At 40.3% G+C, this 16,699-nt stretch overlaps 1 pseudogene; it reads right to left on the bottom strand.

Annotated features, from left to right (window-relative positions):
• Positions 1-11,930: 11,930 nt before the first annotated feature.
• Positions 11,931-16,699, bottom strand: part of LOC124126723 — a 34,700-nt pseudogene continuing 29,931 nt past the window's right edge.

The following is a 16,699-nucleotide window of genomic DNA, read 5'->3' as shown; positions in this document are numbered from 1 at the left end:
TGTTTATGGAGAGTAGAGGAGGGTTTCCTAGATTATGGGGCTGCAACAGAGAAGAATTTGTCTCCTATAGTTTCGTTCCGGCCTCTGGAACCTTTAGCTTCACCTGATCGGGTGAACGTAGAGCGCGACACGGCTTGTGTGTTGACAGTAGGCTCTTGATGTAGATGGGGTAGTCGGGGTCGTTTGGTGAGTTGTAGGTGACAAGTCTCGAAACAGATTGACAGCTGAGACTTCCCTTCCATCTTGAACAGACAGTCGTCCATGAGTTAAAGTCGGATTTCCGACATCTGTAGACACTTCGCAGATGTCACTTGAGAAACTTTTTTCAAACCTTTCTGTTATCAATGTAGATTTTGGAGGCGTCCAACATGCCATCCAGATGACATTTGACATATTTGAAATAAGAAGATGACATAATGTCAGTTGATCACACGTGGATGGGTGGGCATTGTTCAGTTGAAAGTTTGCATCGTCCTTTCTAAAATTGTTTATATGGAAATGCCAGTCATAAAATACCAATTCCCTATTTTCTACACAAAGACGAAGGTCCGTGTTTATGTCACTCATTACCTAATTATGTTTGAGTGTTTCTGGTATAACTCCCAACTCAACAATATTCCAGCTTTATGACGGCTGTCTGTAAATAACTGAGTCTGGGCCTGACAATCCAGTGATTGACATCACGGGCATCGGATACGCAATTTGGATACGATGACATGCATCAACCAAGTCAGCCACCCGATCCCGTTAGTCGCCTCTTTCGACAAGCATAGTCGCCTTTTACAGCAAGCATTGGTTGCTGAGGTAACCTCCCAAAACCCCTACACCCCATTTCCCCTACAGCTTAAGACAACAAAGTTCACGGTCCATGGCACTGCTAATCCCTAGTCTGTTAACTATTTCATACTATGGAACAACCCAAGAAACTCGAATAGATTGAGATAAATATTTAATTATAATTACGATTACAATATTATTCAAAATTCATAATACATTATAATAAAATGTTCATTTTTCAAAATTCATAATTATAGATTATAATAAAATGTTCATTTTTCAAAATTCATAATACATTATAACAAAGTGTTCATTTTTCATCTCAACTGTAAATCGTCTCATCTCAGTTTCTCAGTGTAATAATTGTTTCTTCCTATTGTTATTTTTGTAATTTCTAAAAATTGTCTTCTCATCATACAGGCATCTTTCATTACACTTACATTAATTTTTTTTTTTTTTAACTTTCCTTTAAGTCCCCTAATCCCCTAAAGCTCTACCCCTTTCATTTCTACTACCTCTACTCCAGACCTTAATCTCTCCTTTAGGTGAGTTCATAATGCCAGACAGGTAAATGCCACGTGTTATTTTAACTAATTGTAGGGGAACTGGGTTGTAGGGGGAATGGGATGTAGGGGTTTTGGGAGATAACCGTTGCTGAAGACCTATTCTAACCCGGATGTTCACGGGTATCATCCGCCGCATTAAGGTACGACGCTCAGGTCTGTACCCTAACCGCTGCCTTTACTTATGTTAATATGATCTAACTTCAGGGTTTCTCTGAATGGGGTGCTTGCAATCTCAGTACTTGTGTGAGCCAAATACCATCTGGAGCCCGGGACACAGCATACCGTTAGTCGCCTCTTGGTTGCGGAAGACCAATTCTAACACGGATGAAACACGTACAACGCTATGATAAATGTTCACACACACACATGCTGATGAGTAAGTGAATATCAGTGCAATAAAATGATATATGTCACAGCGGTCTGAAAACAGTCGCGTTTGGATAGGACCAGAGATTGATAGCATGAGCAGATAACCATGCTGATGTCGACAGCGACAAGGAAAACTATTCGAACCACATTATTTTGTCTGGTGCTGAAAAACGCGTTAGATTGGATTGATCACCAGGAACACTTTGTAATGTAGAAAAACGCAATCAATGCCTTTTTAAGATGAAGATCGCCTTCGTTGTGTAGTGTGTAGAGTGTCCGCCCGCAGAGCGGAAGGTCCAGGGTTCGATCCCGGGCCGCGTCATACCAAAAGACGTTAATAGATGGTACTTTTTGCTACCCTGTCTGCCGTTCGGCATTAAGGGGCTAAAACGAGGACTAGTCGGCTCGGAGTCAGTATACTGTGTCTGAGTGGGGTATTCATGTTAAACTGCGGCATGGTATCTCATTGTGCTAGCACTATAAATCGACATCAGTCAGGACTAGTACAAGTAGCCACAGACACACACACATGTGAATGCAATCTTGGACGCGACGTTAAAACCTATTTCAACTCACCTTTTTATGATGAAATCAACATGTGATGCAATGCAATGAACAGCGCAACGTTTCTCTGGGCCTGAGTGAGTGAGTGAGTTGTAGTGTCACGTCCAGTTGTACTTCAGTAAGGCGTGTCAGCTCGATATGGAAAATCACGTTTCCCACGGATATGGTGCTTACAAACTTGGAAACTTAACTAAGGTTGATCTGGAATTCAAACCCACTCACGACTAGGGGACGCAACTCTGACGAGCAAATTACAGCGCCTTAGACGACCGGCTACTCTTGTCCCTCTCTCAGAGGTGCACGGTATATTGACATTTCTGAGTTGACCACACCTCCGTTGGATGGTTTACTTCGCGGACGGAATGATCTTTCAATAAATAGTAAAAAGAATAATTAAAAAGTACATTGAAATTTATCATCCAAAAATGGCTCCCACAGGAGATATCGCTTGGATGAATTCAAGCGATATCTGCATTGTAAATATTGCTGCAATGAAATTGCATCACACTGCTTTGCAGACCATTGTGACGTCATTGTTACCATGACGTCACAATCAAATGACATCACTAATGGTTCTGCTCCTGAAGCTGTAAGCAGTACTTTTTACAACAGATCATGATGTGCACAGAAAGCCATATTTTCCCCAAACAATTATGCTTCTTTATTCGCAATTATTGCTTCAGTGAGCTATTGGTTTCAACGCCGCTTTAAGCGGTATTCCAGTGATCGATATCACGGCGTGTCAGCCTAATGTTGGAGGAAATGCAGGTCTCTGACGTTTTCCGTTTTGGTGAAATCTACAAGCTGCTGCTGCTACATATATATTGTAGATGAGTTCATCTTCAACACTCGTCGTCATACAAAGGTAACAAAGAGGGTTTTTTAATATAATCAATACGAGCACAGTGAATAAGCAGGGGTCACTTAAACAGTTATTCATACATCTAACCAACCTTTCGAAGTAACATGACATTACAGTTGAAGAAAACGGTCGGCGTTATTTCCTGGCGCTCTGCGTGCATGTGTATGTATGCTGCAGTAATCTGGACAAAACAGATTATTTACAAATAAACAAGAACCACATTTATACATATTCAAAGAGGTTATCACAGAACAGCGCCTGTTCGTTAATATATACAATGTTTGAAACATACATAGATCGTGCTTGTTGTTATAAGAATCACAATACTGTATATATTATTTTTCTGCCTGTTTAAGCCACATGCATCACTTCGCTCGTGACTATACTTGTCTAGCACGTCAAACCAATATCCGTCTAATAGATCATGCACATTGGATATGAATGACGTGTTTGATCAAACAGAAGGGATACATATAGAGAATCCCATCCGAGTGTCTTTTGATATCACATATATATACGAGTGTTGGTATACTTGATATCAAAAGGCACGAGGGTGAGAATTTATTTATCATCAAACATCATTCTTACAACTTTTTCAGATTGTCAATAGTTATAAGCAGTGTCTTAAATGTAAAAAGTACTGCTAACAGCGTCAGTAGCAAAGCCATTAATGATGTCATTTAGTTGTGACGTCATGGTAACAATGACGTCATAATGGTCTGCAAAGCATTGTGTTGCAATTTCATTGCAGCGATATTTACAATGCTTGATCTCACCCAAGCGATATTTCCTGTGGGAGCCAGTTTTGGGACGGTATTTATCAAACAATTTAGTTTTGACTTAAGAAAACACTTAAGTTTCTGAAAATTGACTTAGCCAAGTCAAAAACTTAAGTTGGTATTCCCGAACGGTCTAAGTCAAAACCTTAGCTAAGTCTGCCGTGAGAAACTAAGTCGAATTCACCGAATGCAAACACGTGATCACTAAGGACTATCCCATCTATTTTTAGCCTACCAGTGGAACTCTTCTCACTAAGAGAGAGAAAAACGTCATCGGGGAATTCGCGGACAGCGCAGACGATAATAAACATTGCGGCGAGCTCCAAGATAGACCAACACCATGACCGAAGACGCGAACAAGAGACGGCCAAACTTTACCAAAGAAGAATCGTTACTTCTAGCAGAGTTGGTGGCAGCAAACAAGGTGGTGCTTGAAGGAAAGTTTGGCCCCGGCATCACCTCCTTGGAGCGACAGGAGGCGTGGCAGGTACGTGGTCGAAGTTCCGCGGCAGTGCGTGTTTGTTTGGATCGGTTTTGAGGGGTTTGGCTTCCGTCATCATTAAATGTACATACATATGTGGCAGACAAGGCCGTAGTGAGTAGCAGGGAATCCATGTGGTCGAATAATAACCTAGACGTTTTCCAACCTTCCATCATTACACTTCGTAAGTCCAGGTACCACGGGAATGATATATTTTGGTCATATTTAGACATTGAGACCCAAACAATTATTTTCGTTTTCTCAAGTTGCACTGTGGGTTTTATCCTCATCATGGTAGGTCTATTTTCTGTAGTTTATACGGAATGTAGTGATTTTGTACCCCAAACAATTTTTACCCCAAATTTGTGGTGATTTTTAACTAATTTAACAATAAGCCTCTTATTACAGTGTCAAGATGTCATTTTCATATCAAGACAAAGCAATGTGATCCTGTGCATTAATTAGTAATACATATATTGTGATTGTTCTCATACAACCTCGATCTAGGGCTGCATAGTCACATCATGAACTTGATGAAATGTTTTATTATGTTATGCACATATACTCTTGTTGACAATATTGATGTAAAATATATATGAAGATATGTCACACCACATTGCATGACTGTGTGAATGTAGTTTTAAGCAACAGGAATATTCTAGCTTTTTCATCATGGAAAGCATAGCTCCTCATAACGAGAGACATAAAGAGCGTATGTATATATTCGCTAAAAACTAGTTCCTGACACTCAACAAAACTGCCCATTCATGGCAACCGTATCTGAAATAACAATACATTCATCAAAAGGCTCATTATCAGTGAGTGAGTGACCACCGTGTACGCCGTGTTTAGCATTACACCCGCAATTTCACGGGGGGGGGGGGGGGGGCACCTGGTATAGGCTTCACACATGTGGGGAATCGAACTCGGGCCTTCGGTGGCTCAGTATCATGTAACCATGACATGCATATGGCTTGACTGCTATTAACTACAAGATGATTTGTGTTAATCATCATATCCACTGTATTGTGCATTTACTATCAGCCACAGGAGATGAGCTGTGAAACGAAGCCATTCAACATTTTTTATATGTCATGTTTATAGATAAGACTCATATATACTTGGTTATCTAAGCCTCGACCCAGTGTGTGTATGTGTGTGTGTGTTTGGGGGGAGTGTGTGTGTGTGTGTGTGTGTGTCGGGGTGTGTGTGTGTGTGGGGGGGGGGGGGGGGGTGCTCACCGTTAGCCTGTCGGGGTGAGGCTAAGTGTGTCGGGGCACAAATAACAATGCCTACACAAATAGGCAACATGTGTTCCTCCTATATAATGTTTTGTTTGTTTGTTGTTTAACGCCGCACGCAGCAATATTCCAGCAATAAGAAGGCTATCTGTAAATAATGAAGTCTGGACCAAACAATCCAGTGATTGATGTCATGCGCATCGATCCACACAATTGGACTACGATGACATGCATCATCCGAGTCACCGATCCTGACCACCCGATCTCGTTAGTCGCCTCTTACACCCAGCATAGTCGCCTTTTACGACTATATGATTTAAGCGTGCATAGATGTGAATATCTGTTACAATCTACATCGAGACAGCAATATAGAAGTAACAGAACGATTGTTTTGTCCTAAAGCCTTGTCCAGCGACCCTAACATCAATGCTACTTCAATTGGATGTGGATTACCAATAGCGTTGTCATATATGCTAAATGTTGTATTTTCTAAGAAGAAATCTGCCAAAACCACGCATCTGTATTTTCAACTTTGGAGTTGACTCTTAAACCTGAAGACATGTTATTCCTCTTTGTACAGGATTCCATTGCTTCATAAAAATCCGTTCTGAGATAAAATAAAATAAAATACATGTATCAAGACATTTCTGTCTGAAACATCAACCATAATCCTATTTTCAAGCAAGGAGGGGCAAGCTGAATTGTTGCAATAAACGGACAATAAAACACCATGTACTTCTAGTGATGCGCAAATTAGAGTCGTATAAACGAGCATTAATACTCGTCCTAGAAAATCTAGAATAGAACTGGTCATCAGCAACCCATGCTTGTCGTAGGAGGCGAGGAAGTGGATCGGGAGGTCAGGCTCGCTGACTTGGTTGATATATATCAGCGTTTCCAAATTGCGTAGATCGATGCTCATGATGTCAATCACTGGATTGTCTGGTCCAGGTCCTTGTCTGACCACCGTCATATAGCTGCAATATTGTTGAGTGCGGCGTTAAACAACAAGCAGTCAACCACCCTACAATGTCGTGGTATCGTCCCTTAATGTCGCTGAACTATACAGTGACAGTATGATGAGACATCGCAAGAAAGGGCAAATCGACATACAATCACTGATGTTCAATGAGAATATATGAATATTCAAGCTTCACAGACAGCCGGTTCTTTTTCAGCTGATCCTAATAACACATTTATAAATATTGGTTGTGGAGGCGAACAGACGTAACGTCGATAGCGATGTAAATTTGCCGGATTGAATATAGCCAATTCAGTTTATGGATAAATCTGGAAAAAACACTTTCCATAATCAAAAGTTAATGTGTGTTTTGTAGTTGAAGAGCGCGCAACCTGCTCTACGTCCTGCATGCATGTGTGGACGTCTCCACCTGTGAGCCTTCTTAGTCTGTACAGATGCTAAACCTTTCTCTCATCAGTCTGGCGAGAAAGCCGCATGTCTGAGACATATCATGCAATCAAGTGTCCCCAATACAAGTCTGTCTCTTGTCAGTAATGATCATACAATTTGTCTGAAAACCTGAGACTTGTGTTTGATTCAATATATGTAAAAACGCTTTCAGAAGTGGCATATTAGACCTAATTGTTGACGACACGCTCTTGAATAATTCAGTTGAAAATATAACAGTTTTTGTATAGAAGGGTTAAAGCCTGATATTCATAACCTTCGCATCCATTCAATCATAGGATTGACCAGCTCGTTTGTTTGTTTGTTAGTTGTTTAACGCCGCGCTCAGCAATATTCCAGCTATATGACGGCGGTTTGTAAATAATCGAGTCTGGACCATACAATCCAGTGATTGACATCATAAGCATAGATCCACTCAATCGGGATAATTGATATGCGCAAGTAGTTAACGAATTCAAATGACGGTATTTTTACTTTTGTAGGACAACCGCGGACACAATTTACACTTTGACTGTAACCTGTACATAGGATATGATACACAATGGTGAAATCATTAGTTTGTATTACAAGTCAACGAAATTTGCAGAAAAAACATGTAACTGACATATAAATAAAAACATGACAATTTCCGATGCAACCCCCAAAGATGCTTTCATTTGCTTATTAATTCCAAAACAACATGTATTTCACACTATCAATAAAAACGACAAATGTGATGATGCGCCCTCACACTATCAATAAAAACGACAAATGTGATGATGCACCCTCACACTATCAATAAAAACAACAAATGTGATGATGCACCCTCACACTATCAATAAAAACAACAAATGTGATGATGCACCCTCACACTATCAATAAAAACGACAAATGTGATGATGCACCCTCACACTATCAATAAAAACAACAAATGTGATGATGCACCCTCACACTATCAATAAAAACAACAAATGTGATGATGCACCCTCACACTATCAATAAAAACAACAAATGTGATGATGCACCCTCACACTATCAATAAAAACGACAAATGTGATGATGCACCCTCACACTATCAATAAAAACAACAAATGTGATGATGCACCCTCACACTATCAATAAAAACGACAAATGTGATGATGCACCCTCACACTATCAATAAAAACAACAAATGTGATGATTCACCCTCACACTATCAATAAAAACGACACATGTGATGATGCACCCTCACACTATCAATAAAAACAACAAATGTGATGATGCACCCTCACACTATCAATAAAAACGACAAATGTGATGATGCACCCTCACACTATCAATAAAAACAACAAATGTGATGATGCACCCTCACACTATCAATAAAAACAACAAATGTGATGATGCACCCTCACACTATCAATAAAAACGACAAATGTGATGATGCACCCTCACACTATCAATAAAAACAACAAATGTGATGATGCACCCTCACACTATCAATAAAAAAAACAAATGTGGTGATGCACCCTCACACTATCAATAAAAACAACAAATGTGATGATGCACCCTCACACTATCAATAAAAACAACAAATGTGATGATGCACCCTCACACTATCAATAAAAACAACAAATGTGATGATACACCCTCACACTATCAATAAAAACAACAAATGTGATGATACACCCTCACACTATCAATAAAAACGACATATGCGTTTAACTGTCGCGCAGCATAGTTCGAAAACTAGTCGCTATTTCTGGGATATAATTTTAAACCGGGGGGATATCATAACAAAGGCAACATCCCGCCACAGAGTTCAGAGGCCATTTAACATAATATTACTGCGATGTCATAGAGCGAGATCATCCTGGACATCCTTCAATCATAACATGCCCGGAGACAAACTCGCAAAAAATCATAATACTGATTTTCTTCCAATTTCTTCCAGATTTATACACTCTCAGGATGCACTGCTTCCAGTAAATGGTATGGTGGGTGTTAGAGGATGAGACAGGCGTTGGATTTGTCAATATACACAAGCTTAGATCTGTGTGTTGCTGAAGGGTATAATCAGTTCGAGAGGTGGGCGCACATATTGATGTGTGACTTGTCTGGGCACATTATTACCAGCCTTGGGTCTGGATAAGCGGAACCTCGGGCCAAGCGCATTGCAGCAGATCATAAACTTTTTTGCGCATAATCAGAGTAGCACGCCATATAAAACGTATATAAACACAGAAAAGAATATTTTATTAGAAACTTAATTTCATCTGCACACTGAATTGATTTACTTTGTCCTGCGAACATATAACACTTATATAACACTTGTATAACACTTTTGATTAAATGTCAAACATGCAACAAACTTATTAACGCGCGCCAGCATTCGTGACGGTCTACTTTTATGGTTGTGTTGTTTTCCTTCCAGACTGTCAAATTATGGAGCGGGTCATGCAGTGTAATCGAGCCCTTTCTAACGGACAGTTCGCATGCCTTTCAGCCACAACGTTCAGAATGTGTGTCTGTCCTATTCCAATAAACTACATTCTATTTACAGCGCGTTTCCTTAGTTTGCTCAACGCAATTTCTCTTCACACAGACCACAACAATACAAGTCAATCTTACTGTCTGTGTTTTGTGTCTACATCAAGTAGAGCCGGGACAAAACAAGTAAAATCTTGTACTTCCAATGGTTGGTTGTTTGTTGTTAAACGCCGTGCTGAGCCATATTCCAGCTATATGACGGCGGTCTGTAAATAATCGAGTTTGGACCAGACCATCTAGTGATTGACATCATGAGCATCGATCCGGACAATCGGGATACGATGACATGCATCAACAAAGTCAGCTAGCCTGACCACCCGACCCCGTTAGTCGCCTCTCACGACAAGCATAGTCGCCTCGGATCTCTACGGGTCTGTACTTTCAATGCGTGTTACACAATGTTGTTTGCAAAATGAAAACAAGAGAAGCTAGGCAAGATATTTTAGCTTAAGCTTCAGTTATATCGATATTCTGATATCTTCAATGATGGTCAAATAGCCAATTCCCTTCCACTGATTTACCCATCAGAGCTGGAAATATAAGCGACAAATGAAACCGCCTTATCTGTTTTTCAGATTCACAGATTCAATATTATCCACAAGACTGTATGCGATACGACTTTTCATGGACTTTCCATTAGTCTATTTCCCCTTAACGCCGAGCAGTACTCCAGCATCCCCAGCCCTTGATGTCTACATCTCGCAACTTTTGACCAATTCGAACCCGGATCGTCACCGGGGCCTTCCACGTTACATGACATGGTGTGATATAACTAACATAATGTAGTTTTAAACACACATTAAGTGTCGGTGAGGTAGCCTGGTGGTTAAAGCGTGCGCTCAGCACGCCAAGCGCGATTCTCCACATGCCAGTGTGAGACTTATACGTCGTATCTCTCCCTATGGCTGGATAACTGAAAGTGGTTAAATCAGATGCGCATACCCACCTACCCGGGGCCCGGGTGATACAGTCGTCTAAGGCAAGCAATAATTATTCTCTGTGAAGAGTTGCTTCCCTTGAGTAAGCCAGAAACAAACGATCGAGGGTTCGAATCCCAGATTCACCCTACTTAATGTTTCCAGTCAGCCGCCCATGCTTGTGCGTTTCACTAAAGTGGCGAAGAAGAGAAAGCAGCATAAATCAGCCTCACTAACTACTTACGCGTTCAAATTTTTGGTAAGTTATTCATATGTGCTCTTTGTTTAAAATTCATGTACAGACCGTTGTCACTCGTTGTAACTAATTTAACAGGCAGACCGACACCGATTGTAGACCTTCAAGCCCGACATTCGTGTCCTCCTACCGGTTACAGGTGGTTGAATATCAATATAATACTGATTACTATTCCGTGAAACTATGTATACAGCATGGGCGGATACAGAGGGGGGGGGGGGGGGCTTTTTATTTCGAAAAAAATATTTATTTCTGTATAAATTACCACCAAAGACAATAAATAGATCTTAATTGTGCAACCCCTCTTTTCAAAAAAGCTGTATCCGCCCATGTACGGGATGATACATTGACTGCCTGCTTCACCCAAACATCGTTGTATAACTGGATCCCAGGGTGCAATTCGGCAATGTCGGTGGCCGTTTAACGATCTTTCACATGACCACACACTATGCCCATCACAGATAACTTTGACATCTTACAGTTAACCTACAGGGAGGTCATCCACGTGACACGTTTTGTGTCTAATCACGCTTGTTTTATAAGAATTACTCGCTTAATAGAACATAAGACAATGTAGGCCATGTCCTGTGAGATGTGAACGGTTTTTGCCCTCCCTCAGGGCCTGTCATCTTGTAACTGTCTTCATCCATGAATGAAGTAAATAAAAACGTCAATACCGTTGTTTTTTAATTCCATTAACACACATTTGTATATCTTTTTGAACCAAAACATCCAATAAAACACATCTTTAATGTTATTGTACCTCTTTATTGGGTTAGCGGTATACACAATGATGTCTAGTGTGCGTGATGCAGTACATAGTCAATACCGTAATGGGTACACATAACGTCACGATTATGTTTTATAGATATTATTTTACGTTGGTGTACATGCATGTTCAAATTAAAGATTATCCAATATATTAAGCACACATCCGTATGCTATGGTGATCGACATACAACCGGCAGTGCTAAATCTGTGACTCTGTGAAAACCGTCTCGCCCGCCATATTAAGATACCACGTTCATCCGCCGTATTATTTGTTTGTTTGTTGTTTAACGCCGCACTCAGCAATATTCCAGCTACATGACGGGGTCTGCAAATAATCGAGTCTGGACCAGACAATCCAGTGATTGACATCATGAGCATCGATCCACGCTATTTAAATACGATGATGTGCATCAACCAAGTCAGCGAGCATGACCACCCGATCCCATTAGTTGCCACTTACGACAAGCATAGTCGCCTTTTACAGCATGCATGGGTTGCTGTGGACCTATTTTACCCGGATTTTCACGGGTCTCATCCGCCATATTAAAGTACGACGCTCAGGTCTGTACCTTAACCACGACCTTTACTTTTGTTTACATGATCTAACTTCAGGGTTTCTCTGAACTGAGGTACTTTGAACCTCAGTACTTTTGTGAGCTACATACATTTGGAGCCCGGGACACAGCATGTCACAAGGACCTCTTCTGGTCAAATGTACTCACATTAGGATCGGATGTCACAGATTGCCATCTTGCCCATTGTGTGTCATCCTATTCCGACATTGTGCGACATCCTATTCCGACATTGTGCGACATCCTATTCCGACATTGTGCGACATCCTATTCCGACAGAGAGGATCATTATGTGTGCCATTACATACATGTTTGCCTGGTAAGACCGGTGTGTTTACATGTCTTTGAAAGCCTGGGACAACGTTCATTCTAACACAAGGATTTTTTTGTTCAAATGATGTAACAGCATTTTGTCGGCTTATGAAACAAATAGTTTACTCTGTTCCGTTATGGTCACGATGTACAGCTATGATGTTATCCACGTATGACAAAAGTTCTTCAAGGGTCAAACCACATTGAACAGATGGACGCTTCAATTCGTCACATCAGACGGTCATTGCTGGTCGGCTCTAATGCCTGGCGGATATAACGTGTCTTGACAGGCGATCAATGCCCCCACTATCAGTCACGTGTTGGCCTGCAACGGAAACTCATCAACAGGTCGGCGTGAAACCATGGAAGCAGGTTATGCCTTTGATCGTTTCGCCTTCAGAAGTAACAGTAGGAAGGCCAGAAGCCTGAAGCCCACCAGCAGTACAAACAGCAGGCCGATGTCCAGGTAATACGATCCCTGAAAGATAATAAATTGGTTCTTGTCATGACACTGAACAGATCATTTCTCTTCCTATGTGTGGTAGATCATTTCCCAATCTTTAATATCGTCACTGAATTTGCATGACGCCTACTACGTTTGATTGGATGTTTACACAAATAGGGTACATGTGTGCAGCCTCTTCCTGGTGTCCCCCCACCCCCCACTCACGAACTCACACAAGAACACATTCAAAAACTCATTCGCGAAACTCACGAACGAACTCATTCATAAACTCATTCACGAAAACTCGAACACACTCACGAACTCAATCAAGATCTCTTCCAAGAAGTCTTTCAAAAACTTACTAAGAACTCACTCACGAACTAACTCAAGCACGCACTCATCAAAACTAAGAATATGTTTAGAAACTGACATGTATATGATCTCTCCTATACAATGAAGCCTCGCTAGCCGGTACCCCCTTAATCAGGAAACCCCATCTAACGGATGACACCTACTGCGAATGCTGACACATATCCAAAGTGGCACTGGGGCGGTCGGGTAGCCTAGGTAGTCACGCTGAACACCCGGGTTCGATTTCCGACATTTCTGGTGTTCCCCGCCATGATATCCCTGGTATATTGCTAAAAGCGGAATAAAACCATACTCACACACTCTCTCACTCACTCACTCACTCACTCCAAAGTGGTACTACTCAGGCCCAGTTACCCTCTTCTCCTGATACTCTAAAGCGGACATAATGACCAGAACAGTTTATTGGGGACTCTGGAGTAATGGGGTTTCTCTTTTCAGTGTGTTTGTAAGCGTATCAAAAATACTGCGTACAAATAAACTGTGGAAGGAAATCAGGAAAGGCAAGGACTCATTAACGTTACAAACAATATATTGCCCATCGCGACAGGATTCTTTAACGTTACAAACAACATCAATTTTATAAAATGGTTTAACTTCTTCGAACAACATTTAACTCGTCTCTGGCCAACTCTTTTATGGCAGATATTGTCCATCGCGAGTTCCTGGCGCGTGACACCGATCCATGTCCTGACTGTCATGGTGGACAACCTGAACAAGTCATCACAACGATCACAGAACAAGAAGTGACACAAGCAATTCGGAAACTAAAACAAATTAAAGGTCCGGATGTGATGGCTTTCCAGAACAACTATTTAAAAATGCGCTCGATATTACTGCTCCTCTATGTGTAAAACTGCACAACGAGATAATCAGGTCGGGTGTGTTCCCTCAAAAATGGTGCAGAGCGATTATATGTAACCTTCACTAGATAGTTTAACAAGTAATCTCTAAATTCCGGCCATAGGGAAAATATTCACCAAATTCTTAAATGAAAGACTTTCAATATGGTCAGACGAAAACGACATCATCTCTGAAGATCAGTTCAGATTTCGAACAAAACAGTAGATAGTATGTTAACGATAGATAGAATGGTGAGGAAATATTTATAAAAAGCGAAAGGAGGAAGATGCTACTGTTTTTTCATCGACTTTAGTCAAGCTTCTGATTGCGTAAATCACTCCTTCCTGTGGCATCGTCTTCTGAAGTCTGTAAATGTTCTGACGGTGCTTCGTGATATGTACTCTAAACTTAAATCATGTGTTAGGAGTGCAAGTGGTCTTACGGAGTATTTCAATTGTTGTGTCGGAACACGTCAAAGATGCATGATAAGCCCTACATTATTCATACTATTTATCAGTGAAATTGTCACCGAACTGCATCAAGCAAATTGCGGAGGAATTTTTATTTTAGCAAAGAGAAAAATGTTCGTTCGTTGCTATATGCCGATGACGTCGCAAATTCAGCTGACTGTGCAGAGAGATTACAGAAGCAGATTAACTGCATCAGGGATATTTGTATGAGATGGGATATGGCTTAAAATGCCGAAAAATAAAAAAAGTCACTGTTTTCACAAATGGAGGACCACTTCGGCACTATGAAAAATGGCATTACAGAGGAATTCAAGTCTCTTCATACAAGTACCTGGATTTATTCTTCACTAATCTGGACAAGAGCAACAACTCACTTAGCACAACAACCATGCTTTTGGCTATACACAATCAATCCTCCCTCTGGCGTTTTACTGTACATACAGCACCGATACAATGTGTCTTCCAACTTCAACTTACAGTTCAGAATTGTGGGGACTACATTACTGCGAATACGTAGAAAGGATACAGACTAAATACTTCAAACATATACTTCAGCTGCCAAACACCGCAAGTAGCGACGCCCTTCTAGGCGAATGTGGAAGACATAAACCGTATGTATGTCATATCAAATGGATAAAATACTGGACCAAACCACTTGCTATGAACACCAATCGATTATCTAAACCAGCCTTTCTAATGCTGTATGGACTGAATGAGGTTGGTCGTGTATCTTTGGCTTCTACAACAAGAACATTATTTTTAAATACGGATTTGGATATGTATAGACAATACAAGTAGTTTGAAATTCAACAATGTTTCTATCTCAACTTAAACAAAGAGTTCTGGACTGTGACTTTCAAGAATGCCACAGCAATATATTTCTTAAATCGAAACTCCAAGCCTATTCAATTTTTAAATACACACTTGAACCGGAACTCTCTATATATAAGTTATATGTATATATCCATTGCTATACCAAATATCATGACTTTGCATGTCTATGGTGTTATGGCCTTAAAACTTCTGCATAAACTCTCGATTAATAATACTGCATCTCATTTAGTGTATCACACATTAACAACACATGTGAACACATAAATATTCACGTATCGCACATTAACAACACATGTGAACATTAATATTCACGTATCGCACATTAACAACACATGTGAACACATAAATATTCACTATCACACATTAACAACACATGTGAACACATAAATATCCACCTTTAGCACAATACAGTTTCCCGACACTTCATCACTCACCTGGTGAAAATGAAGGTAATCTATTATGTCATGCCCATCCCGAAAACATACATCAGAAGTAGAGTTAGAAGCTTCGCCGCAAGCTGAAAATATTCAGGCACTGGTGGAACTGATGTAAGGAGCATCCATGTGATGTGCATTGGTGTCGGTTTTACTGAGCACCACCAAACAATCGATCATTCGATTCATCATTTTCTCTATTAGCACAAAATGTTTGACGTTTGGATATTTTCCACAAAACAAACTATTCATATATTTCACCATTGCCAAGAAACTATTCATTTCGGGGTTTCTTTCTTTAAAAATAATATTCATATTCATAATATGTTTTCCTCGAAACGTTGCCTCACCTATGTAGTCGATGGTGTCCCACTGGTAATCACGAGAACCTCATTTGCATAATTGAACCATGACAAATATTGCAGCCAAATGAAATAGACAGGTACTGAGCTGAAAAACAACACAAACATTCGTCTAACTACGCCTGCTGACTATACTTGGTTAGTTGAATAATGTTTCTGAAAATTGACCTAACGAACTGGAAATGAAAATGCATAATCTCAGATCTCCATCGTTTAGAGTATTACATGCCCCCGTATCAGAAATGTCATCTTGTCTGTATCGTGACATATAAATGTACATCTGATGACCATCTGTGTCAATATGATAGAATAGTCTGTAAGATTTGTTTGATATATAACGATGTACTTCTGAAAAACGATACATGTGCTCGTTGCTGTGCAAACATGAAAAGTTTTCTCTTAAAAAAATATGATGTGATATTTTATGAATAATGTTTTTTTGAATAACATATTGAATATAATATTTTAACGTCAAGGCCAGAGTAAAATCGGCCTCGGTTATCTGTCGATACTGATTTCAATTGGCGTAAAAGGCAAAATT

Source organism: Haliotis rufescens, unplaced genomic scaffold, assembly GCF_023055435.1.
Source record: "Haliotis rufescens isolate VD_foot unplaced genomic scaffold, xgHalRufe1.0.p SCAF_10, whole genome shotgun sequence".
Classification (NCBI taxonomy): domain Eukaryota; kingdom Metazoa; phylum Mollusca; class Gastropoda; order Lepetellida; family Haliotidae; genus Haliotis; species Haliotis rufescens.
This window is presented reverse-complemented; position numbering and strand designations above follow the sequence as displayed.